Here is a 21,141-nt window from a genome sequence, read left to right on the forward strand (position 1 = left end):
TTTATCAGGGGACAGCTTGCTCGGATAACAACAGGAAGCATAATGACTTCAAGCTGTAAGAGCAGCCAGAATCAGAAGGAAAAGTACTAGGCTTTGGCATTCCTAGAAAACAGCTGAAGAAAAGGAGCTAGTCTTGTAGCTGTGGACTGTTCTGCAGCAATAAGTCTGGCGATGAGGAACAGCTGGGCAAATCTGAAACAAAAATACCAGCTTTCCCAGAAATTCACCTTTAGACTCAGCAGAGTTTGACACACCAGCAAAACCTGGATTTTTGTATTTTAAGTAAATCTTTAAAAATAATTCAGACATGCATTTAAGTTACTGTGAAGAATATATGACCAGATGTTAAATGCTCTGTGCTGAGCCACTGCTAATCCGCCAGCACCCAATGCTCAGTTCTGTGCCCTACTCTTCATTCACCAAAACATACACAAATTGGTCCCAGCAGAAAAATAATTTCTTCCACAGCCCTTATAAGATTGCAGACAAGTAAATATAAATGCGTATACATTACAGATACATCGTGTTTTCAGAAGTTCAATATATAGCTACACTTTGTACCTATTTACATGCATTTGCCATATAAATTCACACTTGTTTATGCAGAATAAAAGCTCAACATTTTAGAAGTGACCAAGTTACAGTTTTTGCACTAGGCAATGATGATTAAAACCTGAATATTTCATAGTAGTGAATCACACTGCCAAGTCTCCAGAGACAGAGCAATTTGAATTGGCATAAATGAATGTTTCCCAGTCTTCTGCTGATTCTGTAATGAGTTATCTTCCAGCCCTGCCAATCATTTCTCGGAAGGCAGCCCCACTCTCCAGCTCTTGAGCTTTATTCACCACTCACAGGTGCTGGGAAGGCTGTGTTTGCTTCCACAAGTGCAATTGCTGCTGTCTCACAACAGCACTTGTCTACACTTTGGCCCTTTTGTCAAAGTCATCCATGTACATCCTCAGCATTTTCATGATCCTTGTCTGCACAGAGCCTATTCTCCCATCAGCTTTTATCTTCCCAAATCACCAAATAAAATAAGTTCTAGATCAGCAATGATGGAAAAAGAATGCAAACAAAGTATCCACATTTAAACTGGCTGCCCTCTAGACACAGACCATAAGCCTTTTCACACCAGCAGCTCTGCCAAAGAAGTCTCTGGAAGCCTTCTGATCTCAAACGCCAACACATTCCCCTGATGATACAAGCTTAACCTCATGAGAAGGAAAGGAAGGAGCTGCTCCACACAGGTTAGACTGGAGCTGTGCCAAATTTGGGTTACACCGGTTTTCCTTTTTTTTTTTTTTTTGAAGGTACAAACAGGTTCACTCACACACTGAAGTTTCTTTTTGAGTTTACTGTGCAATTACCTGAACTACTACCAAAACTCTGCCAAAAAGACAGCGTCGCAGGGACATGTATGAACTTGCCTGAGTGGCACAAGAACATTCTGGCAAACATGGATATAGTTTTGCTTGGGGGGTTCAAACAAGTACACTTGCAGATTACTAAAATGGATGGGAGGTTAAACTGGAGACTACTAAACTCAGACAGCATTTTCTTCCAAAGACTGACATGACATTGCCAATCTGCTTTATGGCAATACAATAATTCTACAGTTAATGAAGTCGAAAGTTTTGTTTCTATGTTAACACACACAAGACAAATTTTGCTGATACTTAGGCTTTAACTAGTTTTTTTTTTTAATCTCCCACAGGTCCTCAGCCTCCAGTTCTAGCAGAACATGTTACTTTTACCTTAAAATGACCTTACTAAGGAGAGTATTCAAACTGCTGACAAGACACACTGCTTCAAGCTGGCATCCTCCCTCCTACTGCCATCAGTGCATTTTTATTACCACACAGCTGTTATTGTTTTGTGTTTTAGCTTTGTATTTGGCCATTTCATAAGGACTTCAAGCACAAAATCCTAGATTCAAAGACTGTAAGCCAAGAATAACCCAAAGAGTAGTGAAAAGCACAGAAACGTATTGATTTAATACGATGTAACAGGTGTCCTCATATTATGAACACAGTGACCCTGAGTGTATGCATATTCCAGTACATTGCCTCATGGTTGAAATAAAAAGAGATCTTTTCACTCATTCTAATAACACCAACATCAGCCTGTGAAAATCACTGTTTTGAGTAAATGAGTTACCAGCAAATTAAGTTTTTGTTCTGGAATAGAAAAACAAGAAAAAGGGGAACTTGCAATGGAAATTTCTGTAAGTAATAACCTAGTAATAGAAAGTCAACAGCATTTTTAACTTATGCCAGCTCCCAGCCCCCCAAATGCTAACACCTGTTCATTAATCCATCAGTTTTGAGGCCCTATATGCTACCTCTCCTCCCTGCAAATCCAGCTGTGTGGAGAGGAAGCACAGGAGTTCTCTGAAGGATCACATCACTAAAACTGTTTTCAATCCCCTAGGAACAGTGGTCTTGCTCCACCCTTTTTATTACTAATATTATTTTGAAGTCAAACACAAGATGGCCCTTGATCACATTTTCAGAAGTTGAAACTTCAGCAACACCCTGGGAAAAAGCCCAAAATGCCTAAATAAATCAAAACCACACAGAACGTGTTTCCAACAGAGCTGTGTTGTCCATTTCCTGACAGCTTCTATCTAGCCAACAAATTACAACCAATTAAGTCCTTCGCAAGCAAAGTTTTCTGTTTACCATAATGCTGAAGGGGAGAGGAAAAAAAAGAGCTAGGAGGCATTACTCCAAATGTATTAAAATAATTAATCCATCCACAAACACCACTGGAAATTGCCCTGGGTTTCTCCAAAGGACTTTAGTTTTGTTATTGTATGTAATTATAGTAATCAAGAGTTCTTAACCAGGTTCTGCAAACATTAGGTCAGGTAGAATTAAGGAAATTTATTATTTCTTGCAACTCCTAGGTCCTTTCCTTCCACTAAAAGAAAACATTAAAAAACTGACATGTAGATCAGTTGTTGACTCTTTTTAATCCAAGATCCTCACATATGACAAAGAAAAACCAAGCTCATAACACTATTAGCATCTTACTGCAAGAATGCTAAAAAACCAAAGCTCTGCTTCTCCACGGCCACACACCCAAAAAAAAAACCAGCAAAGTCAAAAGATAACTGAACCAACAACCTGAAACACTGATTTCAGAATTTATAATTTTGAAAATGTAAACCTAATAATAACTAAGTACTTGGAACCTCCATCATGCTTCCCCAATTCTATTATCTCCTCATTGACACTCTAAAGCATTTTGCACTCTAAATGATAAAATGATAAAACCATTTGCTTTTATTAAAACAGTTTAGAACCTGGTGATGCAAATGATCTTTCTTTTCCACATAAGGAAACTCTAGTGACATAGTTGAGTACACAGATACTTAAATGTTAATCTAATGGTCAAATCTAAAAACACTTGCTGAAAAAGGTTAAGTTACCACTGAATGAAAGCAGGTTACATGCTCATTTTATAAAGGCCTTGATTCTCAGTATTCCACAACCTATCAAGCAACTACATTTTTCTTGAAGAGATTTCAACCTTTTGAAAGAGAGGCACCGAAGAGAAGCAGAGACTAAACCACGACAACTTGCAAGACGCCTTCTCATCCCTCTTACAGCTTCCCTCGCGCTGCTAACAGCACTATAGTGTCAGAGCCCCGTGCCACCTTCTGCACCCTCCCAGACAGCATGCAAGAATCCCTTGGATGTAAATAATGCATTTTGATGCACACAACCCATGACATGGGTATCCTCCGCTGCTTTTTAGGTTTTCCTGAAAGCAGATCCTCAAAATCATCTAACTGAATCAGGGCAAAGGAGGGCAGGAAACTGTAGCAGCAGATCTTGCAGGACAAAAGGTGCGCTTCAGAATAAACTTTGTTTATCACCTGTATGATCCCTGCCCTCTGTTTAATATGGGCCTTTGTCCCAGGCCTAAATTCAAGTGAGCATTGTAAAATATTAAAGAATACTTTTCAAAAGATTTTTAAGCTCTCACAGAAACGTCAATGAATGTCACGGTACAGCACTCAAGCACCAATGAGCAGGCTATGAGTCCCAAACAAAGTTAGCTTATTCAAACAGAATGACTACGTATGATTTCAGATGACTCTGGATAAAGACTCCAAGAAAGTGTTTTGCTACAACGGTATACCCTGAAATTAAGGCACATCTGAAGAATTAAGCATTCATTTCATTCTGATGCTTTGCGGGGTGGAAGAACAGCTAAATAATTATATCTATTAAATAACAAACAAAAAACCCCAAATCAAACAAATAAAAACCTCCCACCCTATACTGTCCATCTTTTTCACTACAAGTACATTTGTAAATAGACCACCAGATTTCAATTCTTGACTTTTTGCCAGAGAGCTTTTGCACTATGTTTCTCTGAAGGTTAAAACAAGCTTGACAATAATAGTCAGATACCATTTATCTGCACAACAAATTCAGTTACAAACCATCAATATTTATTTGACATAAATCTCAAGCCCTCTTCCAAGTTACAAGTTATATAAATTAATCTTACTCAAGATATTCATCAACATATTTTCTAACTTTAATATCAACACAAAAACATACACCAAGTACCCCCCTGTCATAGTCAGCAGCTGTTTGCACTTAGCTTTCTCTACCTTAATCTTATATTTGGCTAAGTTAACAAAATTAATATTTTAGCTTCTTTTCTCTTAAGCTTCAAGGTAAAACTGTGTCAAGCTAAAAATATGAATAATAAGTTATTACTAACATGTAGAATTTGCACAGATCAGAGGAAAAAAGCATTTGCAGTGTAAAACGCACTGGATGTTTTTTAAAATGTAACAAATTCAGAAAGAACTTCCAGTTACAATGTAAACCTTTGGATCTTCCAAAATTACAGCTGGGCAAATATTTGGGAAAAACAACAGCAAGAGATACCTTTAAAAAGAAAGGCCAGATTTTTATAGGGCTTCTTAAAACTTCAATATTAAATTGTACAGTGCTCTGATATTTTCACCAGCAGTTATGTCACTACAAGAAGAATGCAGAGCCACAGACCAAGTTCACTGGTTTTCCTCAAGCCCAAAAGGAGACAGCACGATGTATTTACAAATTCCTGCTCTACTCCTAAAATTATTATTGCACCAAAGATATTCCTATACCTATTTCCTGCCAGGAGGCACAGAGGCTGTAATAAAAGCAAGCCAGCAGAACACCTGAGGTTTTTTTGAGTTTAATTCAGCAGCTGATGATATTTAAGCATATGGTCAATGTAAGCACTTTTCTGAGTAAGGACAAACTTAACATGTGCTTGACTGAACTTGAGCTCAAACAGACTTAAAATTTATCTCAAAACTGGCTGAATTAACAGTCACAGAAAACAGACCTGAACATACTCTCTCTCTTTCTACATACTTAGTTTTTAGAGTACAAAACACTCTGTCCTCTCTTTTTAGAGGTTACCATCAACATTCACCAATTGCCCCTACTGATTTAATACACAAATACTTGGGAAAGGAAGAACACACTCCCTCTGAAGATGCGATTTTGAGGATTCACCTCAAAGCAAATGGCTCTAAGACAATACTCAATTTACTCTTCCTGCCCAGCACAAAAACTGCAATCTGCGAGAAGTTTTTTCCAAAAGAAACAAACCCAATCAAACAACTAAATTATTCTAAGCAGTTTTAGGATAAGATTTACTCATTTTTTATCACAGCAATCTTATTAAATGTATAACTAATAAATTTTTGCCCAATTCTGAAGCCTGTAACTGAAATACCCTGAAAGCATGCCTCAAGACATCTAAAAATACAGTATGTACATACTATTTTTTTTGGTAAATATAGTGTACAGTGGCACACAGTGGCTTGAGGACAACAGCATTATTGTGCAGTGTCAGTAAGCTCCATTAAACAATTTAGACAAATCAGTGTTATCTTCTGCTCATCAACAATAATTTAACAGTATTTTTCATTCCTGTAACACTTAGGGAAAACTAAAGCTACGTTTCAAGACCAATAATTACATGATGTATTTTCAAAGAGAAACAAGACAAAGGCAACATCATCTTATTCTAGCCATTTTCCTTCTTGGAGAAATATGAACTTTTAAAAGCTCCAGCTCTTCACTTGTTATTACTTTGTCTTTTCATCTCAAAAAAGATATGAAAACCGGTTGTAATTCAAGGCTAATTCAGTCTCTAATTAGTTTAGAATCTTAAAGTCTCTGATCCTAAGTGTTAAAACTAATTTTTATCATGTCTGATACTTCATGGATGTGTCACATTCTTGCTAATCTGGATCAGCACTTTTGGCAAAATTTTATTATGAGTAGAATACTATGGAGAAATTTCAAATATCAGATCTTGTGACAATGCACCCAATAGCAAACATGAAAATAAAGTAGCTCAGTTGATTCAAGGGATAGAAGTCTTTTTCACAAAATAGAATTAGGGAAGACAATCCCCTTCCAAAATTCTACATCTTTTGACCTTAAGAAAGGGAGAGAAATATATATCAATTCAAAACTGTTCACTCTAACCACTTTTCTTAGGTGCTGTACTTGACAACTACAAGTAAAATAGAACAGAAGTCCTCTTTATTCTTAAACCTGGTTTCAAATCAATTGTAGTCTACAGAACAGCACAGACAGATTGAAAGAGGATGAAATTAAGGTCCTACTGGAGCAAGTTTGGTTTTTTTGACAGGATGGGTCTATTTGTTGGGGCTGTCTCACTGATAGCAAATGCACTGCACCCAAGGAGAAGCAAAATTTCATACTCCTATTATATACTCTCATTTTCCATCAACAGCACCTACTTTAAAAGTAGCTTCAAATTCACTCTAGTCTGAGCCATTACGAGATATAGAGATGTTCTCAACTGATTGGTACTATCTCAGTGTAGCAGTGGGTGAGTGCAGTCACACACCACTTTGCATCTCAAAAGAAGTTTCTTTCCAAGATGTGACTGGTGCAAGCCAGCTGATCAAGCACATGTTAATCAGTCCAAAACCACCACAAGGCTTGGCACCACATTCAGTATTTCCAGAAAGGAAGCCAGATGTATATTAATATGGACAGAAGAATCCACACAAATGAACACAGGTCAAGGCACTAGAGATACACGTTCCACATCACTCCTCATTAGACTTTCCTCAAAGGGAAGAAGCTTAATTCAAGGAATCACAGAATCTGTTAGGTTGGAAAACCTAACCTCTGAGATCCTCAAGTCCAACTTATGACTGAACACCACCTCATCAAGCAGACTGTGGCACTGAGTGCCACATCCTGTCACAGCATATGTTACAGTCAAGACAGCCATGAGACACAGAGTATCACCACACAATTTCAGGAAGCTTTAAGCATTTGCCCAGAGTAGCACCTTACCTCATCAGAAGGCTGCAAGCGTCTGCCCACACAGAGTAACATTGCATCACTTCAGAAGGCTGCGGTGCTAGCCCAGCCTTTTATCCCCTCATGTTGATGCACAGCACCTGTGTGCCCTCTGCTCCCTTTGGTGGTTGGTCAGTGCCCCTGGGCACTCCCTGGCTCATTGCTGTCAGTGCTGCTCACCTGCTGCTCACAGCTGTAGCCCCCACTGGGGATGAGGCTCAGCCACAGCCCCACCCCAGTTACCACAAACCGTGTGCCTAAAACATCCAGTCTTTTCTTGAGCACCACCAGGGATGGTGACTCCACCACCATCCTGGGCAGCCCATTCTAATGTCTAACCACCCCTTCTGTGAAGAAATTCTTTCTGATGTCCAACCTAACCTCCCCTGGTGCAGCTTAAAACCATGTCCTCTTGTCCTGCCAGTGGTTGCCTAGAAGAAGAGACCAATTCCCACCTGGATACAACCTCCTTTCAGGTGAGTGTAGAGACTGATAAGGTCTCTCCTGGTCTCCAGGCTAAACAACCCCAGTTGCCTCAGCTGCTCCTCATAGTGCTTGTGTTCCAGACCCCTCACCAGCCTTGCTGTCCTTCTCTGGACACATTCCAGCAGCTCAAAATCCTTCCTAAACTGGGGGCCCCGAACTGGACACAGCACTCGAGGTGTGGCCTCACCAGTGCCAAGTGCAGGGGGATGACCCCTTGCCTGGTCCTGCTGAACACACTGCTGCTGATCCAGGCCAGGATGGCACTGGCCAGTGGTCAAGCAGGCGCCCTGCTGGCTCCCATTCAGCCTGCCATTCATCAGTACCCCAGGTCCCTTTCTTCCTGGCCGCTGTTCAGGCTCTGCCCCAGCCTGTAGCACTGCAGGGGGCTGTGGTCAAAGTGCAGGACCCAGCACCTGCTCCTGTTAAACCTCACATCATTGTATTCAGCCCATCCTTCCAGTCTGTTCAGGTCCCTCTGCAGAGTCCTCTTGCCCTGCAGCAGATCAACACTCCCCCACCAGCTTGGGGTCATCTGCTAATTTTCATCCATATCACGCACTGAGAAACTGAAACCTATAACCATTACAACAGGGGGTTGAAACCTGAGCTCCTGTTTGCTGCTCTGGCATGCCCTGAACCCCATGAAAACATCCACTTGAAGTACTGTTCAGGCCAGAAATTTAACTGACAGATTTTAACTCCACTGAAATTTTCATGCCATACTGAGGTATAACCTCACATACTCTGGCTGCACACCTCTGCAGCAGACTGTATGCAACGTCTTTCTGCTTATGTTCTAACAAAATCACTAACTGTAAAACAATGGTTTCACAAACTCCTACAAAAGGAAAGCAAGTGGACTAGCACATGTACTCAGAGTAAGCTGAATTTGTTATTATGAACTGGACTCAATGCTTTCTTTCACATAACACTCAGCCAAGTGTACGGTTTTATAAGGTGCCAGAGGAATGTATTTCCTGTTATCTGAAACACATCACTTCTAGAGCACATGAACGACAGTTTGTGTCGAGTGTCTACAATAAACTAAGAGGGCTGTCAACTCTGATGGCATATTAGTTTGTCACTTGTAACAGGCAAAGCTGTGTGAGCAGATTAGACAATGCTACATAATTTAATAATTTTATCATGTATTCTACTTGACATTACCAGCTATTCCTCATGATTTCATCTGCCTATAAGACTCCAAGCCAGATGCAGAGCCTTTTTGCTAAAATGAATACTGTCTATCCATACAGAAACAACACTGTCTAACCCACAAAAGGCAAGCTTGGCATTCAACACAAAAAAGCACCCTTCAACTTTAATTCCTGAAAACTCACACATTAAAAAAAATAAAAAATCATACCATATCAAAAAGTCTCTGACCAAAAAGCATAATTTTAAAAAAATCAAGTACCTAATATATAGAACAATACATAGTATATAGACTACAAATATACAGAAATCCTATATACACAGACAGCTCTATACATGCATACAGTTATCATGAATTAAGGAACTAGGTGGTTATCAATGAGTAGAACAAGAGGAAGCACCTACACATGAACCAGCAATAGTGTTTAAAAGAGTAGCAGCACATCGGCCACATGCATGTATTTGCAAGCATTGCAGCTTGCTTTGTAAACAAAACTTCCAGTTCTAAGGCTCCAAGGAAAGTGGGAATAGATAAGAGATGAACAGATAAGTTTCAGACCTTGGGAGGAGTTATAGACACATTGAGTGAACTACTTACAATGGGAATTAAAATCTTCCCTGGAAATACTGTTTCAGAATTATTTACTCTGAGTATTACTAATTTCAAAATACAGAAGAGACAAGAATTAAAATGTTTTGCTCCAATTCTTTTGCACTTGACACTTCCCCGCAGGCATTCAATAAAAAACCTGGTTTTGTACAGATACAAAAAATCCCGAGGGGGCAAAATGGGCCAAAAACTTTTGCTCAAACTTTTGTTAGTTGACCGCAATTCACAGAATTGTAGCTAAAATGGCAGCAAATACAGGAGTGTGGATAAGGCATTAGCAAAATCCAAACTACTGAAAAAGCACTGGGTTATGCTAAAATAAAATTCCTCTAAGTCTGATATCTGCCCATAGAGAATCAGCCTATCAAATTTTTAAAGGGCATTTCTTTTAACTAAACTCCTGTAATATATTTTATGCAGAGTTCCATTACTAATAATTTCCATGGGATTTCACATAGAAGTACCAATTACATCCTCCCTGTAAGAATCTGTGGAGGCAGAACAAGGGACAAATCATTATCCTTTCAAGGTTTATCTATAAAGCATCTGCACACTCACTTTTTTATGTCAAAAATCCAAACAAGAAAAGCAGTTTCCCCCAAAGATTGCTGAGATCACAAGTTAACAACAACTCTGTACAAAGAGTTATGTCCTCCCCTGCAAGAACAGCTCAAAGTGTACACCCTGGTCCTGCACTGCTTGCAAGCAGCTTCAGTTCTCTCAGCCAACTTTGGCCCAGAGCCACCCAAAGCTATTGCTAATGTGATGCAGTCAGAAACTTATTCTTATGATGGGCAAGGATTTGGTTTGTGTTTCTAGAAATCTCATTTTGTTTTAGGAGTGTGAAGAGAGAAAAACTCACATCCCAACTCTGTGAACATATAAATCAGTGTAGCCCATAATGCAAACTTGTTCCTCACAGCTCATAAGTGCAAAGTGTTCAGATGCAAATGTCCTTATCAGTATTAGCAAACTGTTGGTTTATTTTTCCTTTATGTTGCAGATATTTGTGTCACTTTCCAGCTGTTTATGTAATTCTGATCTAAATCAGGGTTGATGGCAATTTGCAACATCCCCATTTGATTTTTTTCAAGTAACAGTTCTAGGAAGTCTTTCAAATGAGTTATTCTGAAGATGTAGACAGTTTCTGATTTACTAAGCAGTTTAAAACAAAAACATGACAAAAACGAGTCAGAAGGATTGGAAAAGCCACTCATCTGGTTCCCCTGATACCTCCCTGGTACAGGTAGTTAATCAAGACACTGAACAACTGCCTTCCTATTGTATTCAGGCAAGTTCCTTGATGATTAGTTCTGCTTCCAGCTTCCATCTGAAGTTATTATAATAACTAATAAATCATTATATCAGGCAATCACTGCATTACATTTCTAATGTGATGCCACCATGTACAAAACAATGTATTTAAAAGCAAACCTGCCTCTTCTTTTAACCTCTATTTCTATTACTAAACATTAAAAAGGTGCAGCTATCATTTCAGTCACCACCAGAAACTGCAAGGAAGACCACATATGTAGTGAACATAAGAGACAGAAGTGACAGAAATTGATAAAAACTTCATCACATGGCTGACACCCCATATATCAAAGCCCTAAATCTCATTCTCTGCTTGCCTCCAATTTCCATCAAAGCCTGCCAGCTGCACATTTATTGAGAAGTTTGTGATCTGACAGCTACTGTATTACCAACATTAATGATGCATCAGTCTCCAGAATTACTGGGGAAACAGTCCAATTGATTTTATTATTATACAGAGTTCCTCACATTTCATTTCAGGCAGCTTCCTACCACAAATTTTAGCAATAACTAAAAATGCTACACAGCTGATGCACAAAATGCTAGGGCAAAAGATGGTTACCACAGCTTCATGCCACTCCATTCTCCCTCCAGGAGAGCTCCAAATCACTCAGACACCACTGTGTAACCCATGAGTTATTGGTCCATAGCTAAAAGGGCTTACACATTACGGGGCAATAAACAGTGCAGCACTAATATTCACTGCAACATTCACTGATTTGCCCAAGAAAGCTACAGACACATGATGTCATCAGCTCCCAAAAAAAAAGCAGTTTTCTCAAAGTCTTCTAAATCCCATTCAAAAAAATTCCCCAGGGCAGAGGCAGGCAGGGGGGCAGGCAAAGAGAACTTTCAAAGTATTTCCATATAGACTGAAATTGTTTCCATAGGTACCATAAAGATATTTTCTTTGCAGCAAATAGCCCACTTCAGTCTGTCATTTTTATCCTAGAAAGCTTTCTTCACTTAAACAAATAACAATCACAGATACTAAAAAGATGCAATACAAAAAATCAAGCTTATAGGGGCTTTTTTGAATCATGACCAAATATTTTAAATATATACATAACCTGACATTTCCAGAATCAGTTAGGAAAGGATCTCTCTGAAATAGACAACACTTGTTTCCAGCAGTCCCTAAAGTTACTATGTCTTTTTGTTTGGGTTTTTTTGTTTGTTTCTTTACAAGCCTGGCTACAACCTAGCAGAGAATGTTTCCTGTCACTTTTTAAGTTTGAAAGAGAACACATAAATGCTGTCATAGTTTCAAGGTTCTGTATCTCTGGGGAAGGAGGGGGGTTAGCAAGACAGAAATACAGTTTTCCTTCTCTATTTTTGATCTCCTAAGTTCAACTTTTCCAAAGGTCATGAACAAAATATTTTTAAGCACTTGTATTAACAGTGGCTTACTCACTTCCTTGGATAGACAAGGTCTGCAGCAGAGTGACAAGAGAAATACATCAGATGGAACAAACAAGAACTGCTGCCGAAGTAGAATGAGATCCTTTCACATTTACCTTTTTTAACTTGACAACAGCAATTCAGTGATGGTGAGTTTTGTAAGAAATGAATTTGAGTTATTAGAGGAGATAGACCTTCAAACGAATCAATACTAGTGCTTTAAAAAACCTGCTACAAAAGAAAGTACTATATCTGCTTCTATAGAAACTCCTCCCTAACTCCATAGCAAGATCTCAAATTAGAAGCACTAGAGGAAAAAAAAGCTAATCACTAGCAAATGCACAGAGAGTAGCAAGCTGCTTCCAGATGTGTAATGCAACCCAGACCTTACACAAATAAGTGGTACAAAATGCTTGTTCTATTTTTCTTTCTTGTTTTCTTGCAGTCCACTCTTTAAGGGACATGCAACATATTCATCTGTGAGGAACAGACACCAAGTCAGCCTGCATCCTTCCCCCAGGCTCTGCTCCCCAGGCAAAGAGCAATCCTATCTGGACATAGGCATTACCTACATTAATTATGGGATCACCTAAAATGGATTCCAGTATTAACTGTGCTCAGATTCACAAATGTAGACATAGAGCCATGCTCCACGCTGCCCACCTGGCACCTGCCAGAGGGACAGTTCGGCTGTGATTAACACCTTACTGATCACAGCCTGCAACGCCAAGGGCAAATGAAATGGGCCCTCGCTCATTTCAGTACAAACAGTTCGGCAGCTCCCGGACAGAAGCTGAAATGTCGGAGGAAGGGGCAGTGTCGACCAGCCCTTCTGAGCAGGAAATCGAACAGACAAGTCCAAAGCAGCAGATTTAGTGTGCATTGGTTGGTCTATTGTTTGGTGGTGCTTTGGTTTTGGGGTTTTTTTTTGGTTGTTTTTTTTAAAGTGCTACCTATTATCCACTTACATACGTATGAAACTTTCACTGCTACTTGTATCTGGCATCAAGTGCAGCAGATACTTTCTTAGCATTACCTTTTGAGGTATCAAGCAAACCACTCAGGAAGATAGAATTAGTTTGAGAAAGAAGAACTTCCCAAGTATCTTCCTGACTGGCAAAGAGCAAAGGTTTAAATATCCACAGACAGTTTAGAGAACAGTCACAACCAAACCTTTTTTACTTTGTTGGAACAGCTTGCATTTAAACACACACATTAAGAAAACCCCAAAACATTGCAATTATTTTATAACACATGTAACAAACTGAATTCGGGAAACTAATAGGGAGTTTATTAACTTGGGAACACACAGTCCTTATAATTGGTTACCAGAAAATTCAGCACGCGTTTACAGGTTTGTTCTTGAATCGTGAAGTACAACTCTAGGCACTAAGGCTGAATACTTTGAAGGGGGAAGGGAACAAAAACTGAAGTATTTAAACTACCATCAGTTACCCCATGATTTCCTAGATCAAGAACCAAACTTACACTGTTTATTCCTGCATATGGCCACTCCTGTTGTTAGAAAGCTGGTTTTCACCATGCAAAGTGACGACTTCTGTAGGTTGAACACTAGCATGAGTAAGCTGATAAAAATCACGTTAAACTGAGGCTTTTATCTCTCTTACACAGCTGGTGTAGATGCAGGCAGTCATACTGCTATTAATGTTGCAGATTATTAAAAAGACTGCTTAAGTGGAAAACGCTTAATATTCATTAAGTCTCTTTAGTATCTGGTTAGGTTCTTCCCTCTCCTCTGCCTTGTGCTTAATTTATTACATTTTTCACCTGGGCCAAAAAATGCAACTACAAAACCACCATTCTTTTGCTTTTAGCAGACACTCAGTGTTGCTAAATAGAAAGGGATTTCTTTCCTTTTGGAAGCTGGAAAGGAACATTTACTCAGCAGAAAAACATACCCGGCTTTCAACTTAAACCAACAAATGCTTTTAAGGTATACTGACTTATGGTAAAAGCAAGTTGCACTAACGTAATCTGTTCTGATAAGCCATTATTACATATTATTATATTAATAATTAGGCTCCTGGGAATGGGCAGGAAGTACACAGTAATGGAAGATGGGCCCTGGGAGACTGCACCGACCAACAGCAGCCCTGAACCCCGCATCCTCAAAGCAAGGGTTCATGACTACTGTGCACAGATTACGTGATGCCAAATAAATTATACCTCATGCCAAATAAATCCCCAGGGGAGAATGACGACAGGAAAAAACCATGCCTAACAATGAAGGCCATGATTTGACCCGCACGGCAAATTTTATTATCATAGTTCATGCAGCTTTCTGAGGGCTTAGTAAATGCATAAATGTCCTTAAAGTATTAACTTTATTTCCTAAAACAACCTTGTTCCATCGCAACCGCTCATTAAACTGTGGCTCCAGTAGGCTGCTGCGTGAAAATGAACTCGTTTGTGAGAGCCACAAACCTGAGCTGCATCCCATTGGAGGCCCCACGGCCGCGCTCTCCGAGGCTGCACGGAGAGCGGAATGGTTTGGGTGGGAAGGGGCCTTTCCGCCTTTCCCTGTGAGACGGGAGCACAGGGCTGCTCACAGCCGGGGGCTGAAGCGCCCCTGCCCCTCACACGGCCATGGCACCCGCTCCTCACGGGCACGGTGCGAGGCCTCAGCCCGGACCGGGCCCAGCCCCTGCTGCCGCGCCTCGCGTGGCTCTCTCCCCTCAGGATCGTTCCTCTTTTAATTGCCTCCCTGCCTTCACTCCAGCAGCGCTGCAGGGAGCCCCGCAGCCCCTCCACGGAGCTCACAGGGACATGGGGTGCTCAGGGCACCAGTGGCTCTGCCACAGTCCTCGGCACCCCCAAGATACCACTCATCCTGCTCAGGCCTCCATTAAAAAAATAAGGAAACTTATACCCTTTTTGAAATAAACATAATAAAAAAATTTATAAAGATGTCTCAATTTTAAGAGTTAACACAAAAAAAAAAGAGAGAGAGAGAAAAAAAAAAAAGAGGTGAAGTAGCTGAAGTTCATCTCCTCAGTGGTAATAAATAAGGCCTAAGCTTGGAGGCAAAGTTAACCACAATCCTGGGACTCGATCCAAGTCTCCCATGACAATAGGAAAACATTAGAACTCTAACATTCAAAATATTATTTAACTTTTAAAGCCTTAGCACAGTTCAAAGTCTCCTTTGTGGAACAGCGCTTTTGAAAATGTCGGTTGCCTTCCAGAGACCATTTCCTCCTAATCAGGCCCGGCATTATTTAAATAGCGAGGAATACCAGCAAGAAAAGGAATCGCTTGGCTGAGCCAGGAAGGGAGAGAGTCTTTAAAATGACTGCAGAATTTTTAAATGCTGGTAAAAGGCCTAATCCTATATAATGATTTACAAAATGACAAGGAATATAGATTTACTGTGACAGTTTGAAAGGAGACCAACATAAATAAAATTACTGCTCACATGATGGCAGCCTCCCCACTGTCCCCTCAGTGGCTGCTGCACCCATAACCAAAGCCCTTCACCACCAAGGCCCCCCTCACAGGCAAAGCCAAGGAAAAACAACAGAGCAACTTAAAAAGCAAATTATTTGCTCCGAAGTCAGAAATTCTTTCCAAAGCACCAGCTTACTCTTGCCAGTGCAGCAGTTCATAGGTAACACTTCTTTGTATGGTTAATCTAGATTTAAAAACAAAACAAAAAAAGACAATTTTTTATCCCTCTCTCCTCACAAAAAGAAAAAAACTCCACAAAACTTAGACCCAAGACTTCTGAGCTTTAGTTTTATTCATTAAGTTTCCAACTACAGTAGTGTGGCTGCAGTACATGGGGCCAGAGCACGGCACCAAGTATGTGAAGACCAAACACATTCAGCACCTCTCCAGCCAGGAAGGGCAATGTGGGTCAGGAAGGCCTGGTACCATTTATTTATGGCTTTTATAATATATGGATGGCATACAGCCCCACTTAAACATTTCTCTGCTGAAGGGCAGATGAGACAGCAGCAGGGCTGATGGCTCATGTGCCCTCCCCACCATCAGGCCCCCGTTGCTCTGCTGGGGTCTGCACAGCCCAATTATGCAGGTGCTGAGGGCCAAGTTTTGCTCTGCTGAAGCAAAGCCATTCAGCTCCCAGCTGCCCTGCAAACGCACCCAAGTGTGCTGGGGAGGACCAGCTGCTCCTCCCTGCCTCCACAGCGCCAGGCAGCTGGGCTGTTGCTGTCCACATGCAGGCCCATCCCACAACAGCCCACACCCCCAGCTTCTGCATTCTCTTTACTGTGGTCTGGATCGTTCTGCATCCATACTGAGGGGGGAATCCCTCCTGTGAAATGGGGCCACCCTCCTCCTTCTCCTTTATACTGCTTCTCTCACTGCCTCCTCACAGCCAGTGTCGAGCATCTTCTGTAATGTGAAATTACTGAATATATATGATGAATGCTCCCTCCCCGGCAGAGCCATGCCAAAGACTGTAAGCAGGTCATTAACTGCCAAGGTCATCTTGTTTGTGAAAAAGAAAGGAAAACATTACCATTAAGACTCCAATACGGTAAAACAGCAATGACGGCAACAAGGAAACATAAGCTTAATGTTTCCTTTAACCCTCACTTAAAAACACATCTGAAGTCATCTGATTTGGCCACATGACTTTGCAAATTACCATTCATTGAGCAGGTTTAGACTGGATTCAGCCCAGTTTCACACTTGTACCAGACGTGTACCCCAATATTTGTGCAGGATCTGTCAAACCTTATCTCAAAGCAGAATGCAACAAATTAATCTGATGTTTTGAAGTGATCAGGAGGGCCACCAGTCCCCTCCTACCCATCAGCTCTTAGGGCACATAACTGAATCAGCATGGCCATGTGGGACTTGCCTGGGTGCAGCAGCAACTGCCCTGCAAGTCCCAGCAGACTCCCCAGCCTCCCCCCTTTCCTGCAGGGAGCATATAAATTTTTCTCCATCTGAGCCTTAACTACTGTTTGTCTGCAGACTTGTAAAATACACTAAGAAATGCCTAATGAGACACTGATCTGGCATCCAAATGTTCTCCCCCATGCATTTCCCCAGCGGGCCGTTGCCTGAGCAGCACACACGTTGAGGCTGTAATTTGTTTGCCAGCTCTCCAAGGAAGGAAGGAAGGAAAGTGGGCGGGTGGGTGAGAGTTGGAGTCAGTGCAACATCAGCACATGGCTGGCTTGCACATGTTTTCAGTCACTCACTACTAAGAAAATACATACACGCACACACACACACAAATACTGAAGGCCAAATGAAGACAAGGATGTTGCTAGGATAACATCACTTCCTTCACACCAGGAGCTAATAAAATAAGTAAAAAACACAGCTCTCAAGACAAAGACTGATACATGCTAAGACTTTGAGAGCCTATGAAAAAGCAGTCCTTCTCAGTTCCAGGTAGCTGCACTTCTGTACTGCCAGGGACCTTGCAAATTATTTATCTTACAGCAGCACTGTAAAAGTAGCTTCTGCACACCAACTAGGGAAGTCCAGGCAAGAGATGGAAGATTGCATAATTAACCTTGTGTGCTGACTTCTTCCTCTTCACCACAAATCAATTAATGCCCAACATGCACACCCTGTGTTATTACTGGGGACACCCAGGCACTCAAAGCAATCTTTTCAAAGTTACTTTAAAGTAAGTTTGGAGGGGAAAAATTAGCTGAAATCAGACAACCACACCCTGGAGTTCAGTGACCCAAAGCCAAACCTCCTGCCCTCTAACTGAGCACTTAACTCTTGCCAGAAAGAGCCTGAACATGCAGACAAAAGCATCTCACAGGTCGGTGAGCTGTTACCTTGCCTGCTGCTGTCGGAAGGAGTTACCCACGTGGCTGGGTTTGCATTCTCTGAATGCATCTTTAATACTGCAGCATAAGGTCTTGCAGTATTAAAAAAAAAAAAAAAAAAAAAAAAGGTATTTTTGAAAGGACTTTAAATATTTTAAAAACCTGAAATAGGTTCCAGACTACAAATATTTACATACATTCTCAACTTTATGTGCAAGGACTTCGGCTAAGTTTAAAAACCATTTTTATGTCTAACCTTAACTATGAATATAAATATTTACAGGACTCTGACTTTGATTTCCCTCCCCTGTGCTCAGTACATCACCTGGCTCTTTGGTGGCTGGAGTCAAAGAAGCGAGCTGCTGCTCTCTCTGTGTCATGCATTATCCCTCTCCTGCGTTGCCTGGCTTGCTAACAGAGGAGGAATAACTGGGAAATCCAAAACCTAAAACCCCAAGCTGCTTTTAAGTGGTTAGATTCTGCAAAAACACTGTCAAAGAGCTAGACTGAAACTTGAATATTCAACTATATGTATTCGGAAACCTCATGCAGATTAATTTGAGCGTGTATTAAAGGGATGCTGTAAATCCATTTTGCTCTCTTTCTGCAAAAACTTACATTGCAGTTACTCACATGGGAGTAAGTAATGAGGCACCTCATGTGGCTTCAGTGGTGTGCACACAGATAAGCTGGTGACCTCTAAAGGCAGGGGCATTTAAAAAGCTTCAGGATTAAAAACAAAAAAAAAAAATCAACCCAAAACCCTAAAACTTTTATTAGTTTAATCCAGGTTTTATTCATCGTTTTTAAAATCTGGAAAGATACAAAAAAAGTTCTGAGTCTGAGCAGCAGCACTCCTTTCTTGGTCCCCAGGAAGCACAGCTCTGCCTGCTCTTCACCTTCCCCATAAACTCATAGTATACAGACAGGAAAAAAAATAAAGTTAAAAATTGCTGTATGCAGCTTAATTTCCACTATTGCAACAAGGCTCAGTTTAAACAGCATACACACCTCTTCTTTCTTCGGCATCAGTCACAAGAAACATTTAAAACCAGTAAGTTGTTAATATAAATGTTACTTTCAGAGGTTTGTTTATGTGTTTGATAGCACTTAGGCTTTACTACTTTTAACTATTTCCTCCCAAAGACCAGTTCATCTGCCTGTTTCCTCTGTTTGTGTAGTCTTTGACAGTGAAGTAGGACAGAAAAAAATTTAAATGCTTTAAGTGGATGCATTTTTTTCTTTAAAACCATTAAGCCTGGCAGAGTGACTAATTAACAGTCAAAAACCCCCAAACCATTTTATTTTTAAAGAAAATCCAGTATTTATTTTGTACTTCAGTATAAATAATATCTTCTATAACTTTTTTTATTAATTTGTAATGCACCTAAGTCTCACCAATAATTTCTGAAACCTGTACAGTTCTTACAGCTACTAGAACACAGCATCCCATCAAACTGGAGTGCCAATTTCCCTAACATGACATTAATGGATGCAAGCAGTCTATTAACTTGGGTAAGGCTAGAGATGCAAAATCAAATGTCTGTGTACAAACTGATTTCAATAATATGCTATGAGAGTTTAATATATTAATGAAAAGGATTTTAAACAATACAATTTCTCTAAATTCAATCAGTGCTGCTCAACAGATACAGTTACGAAATATCACAATGAATATTAATGAAAGAGGCTTACACTACGTTATTCTTGATATCCTGACACACAGAAAGATTTCACTATGGTAATTTGTTTGGAATATAATTAAAAGAACCAATCACAAAAAGAAAAATCAAAACCCCTGCAAAAATGAATCTGTGCCTTTGGTTTCTAGAAACAGTCTATAAACTTGAAAAACTTCAATGAATTTGGAGATGTTTGGAAGTCTCACTTCATGTTATTTGAAAGCATCAAATTTTCAGAAACAACATGCACTGAAATAGGGACCTGTTTCAGGCATTTTACTTTATCAGCTGCCTTAAGAAAAATCAGCATTTTTTCAAGAAAAATTATATTTTTAATAAAAACAAAATTTGGAAAGAAAAATTAGCATGAATACATGAAGGTATAATACATGAAGGTATTGACAATTTCTGTTTTCAACCATAAGTCATCTTATTTTTTTCCTGAGGTCTGAGAATAAGTTTGATTTAAAAAAAAAACTGAAATTATCTGGAGCTATTAAAAGCTATTTTACAACAAAGGTTGATGCACAAAACATCTGTGTATGATGCTATCAGCTCTATTCCAATTTGAACACGAATTTCTTCATCATAATCTTTATGCTGTGTGGCATCCCAAACAGCAATCTACTCAAAATCTGTTCACAACATCAGGACAAAGTCTAGGCCAAGGTCACAGGTCTACTTCACTGAGATGGCTTGGAGTGCCCACAGTAAAACTCACACAAATACTGGCCAGTTTAAGGTTCTGACCTGCTTTTTTTATTCGGGGAAATTTTCTCCAATACCTGAAGATGACTGGTTTATACATTTCTGTTCAACAGGGGCTCTGACACACTTCATTTGTGTAAGGCATGAGGAGTGATAACATCCCTTAATAACTAACCCATGCACAATAAACAGAGAGAACATTTAATTCCATAGGAGCATGAGGCACCCCACAGCTGAAATGCATCTACACCCACAAGGCAGCCAGAGTGACTTATTCCACACTCCCAAGGGGATACGGCCACTCGTGGTTTGATCCGTGAGCTCCAGCCCCCGCGCTCGCAGTAACAGAACACCTCTACAAATACAGATCAAAGAAACACAGCGTGCCATGGGCCTTAGGAAGCATAACAAAAAATAATTTAAAATCACAACTAGCATTTAAACAACACACTTCGTTTAATAATAAAAGTGATTTTTGTTATCATGGTCCCCAGGAGCTCCAGCCACCAATCAGGGCTCCCACCGCAGCAGGACTGCACACCATGCAAAAGGCACCCTTTTAGCACAGCTTCTTCTGCGGCACTTCAGCCCCCAAACGAGGCTCCAAAGCTGCAAAAATTGAGCAGGGA

The 21,141-nt window shown here is 40.3% G+C and overlaps 1 protein-coding gene across 11 annotated transcripts in view; it reads right to left on the bottom strand.

Annotated features, from left to right (window-relative positions):
* The window catches only part of ZMIZ1 (zinc finger MIZ-type containing 1), a 347,370-nt gene that overhangs the window by 299,424 nt on the left and 26,805 nt on the right, over positions 1–21,141 (bottom strand). The window contains exon 1 of one of the 11 annotated variants that reach the window (XM_064430322.1): positions 7,368–7,495. The exons of the other annotated variants lie outside the window; for them this stretch is intronic. The gene's annotated coding sequence lies outside the window, so the exon portion shown is untranslated. Of the gene's footprint in view, positions 1–7,367; positions 7,496–21,141 lie in introns of those variants that run through there. 11 annotated transcript variants of the gene reach the window in all.

Source organism: Passer domesticus, chromosome 8, assembly GCF_036417665.1.
Source record: "Passer domesticus isolate bPasDom1 chromosome 8, bPasDom1.hap1, whole genome shotgun sequence".
NCBI lineage: Eukaryota > Metazoa > Chordata > Aves > Passeriformes > Passeridae > Passer > Passer domesticus.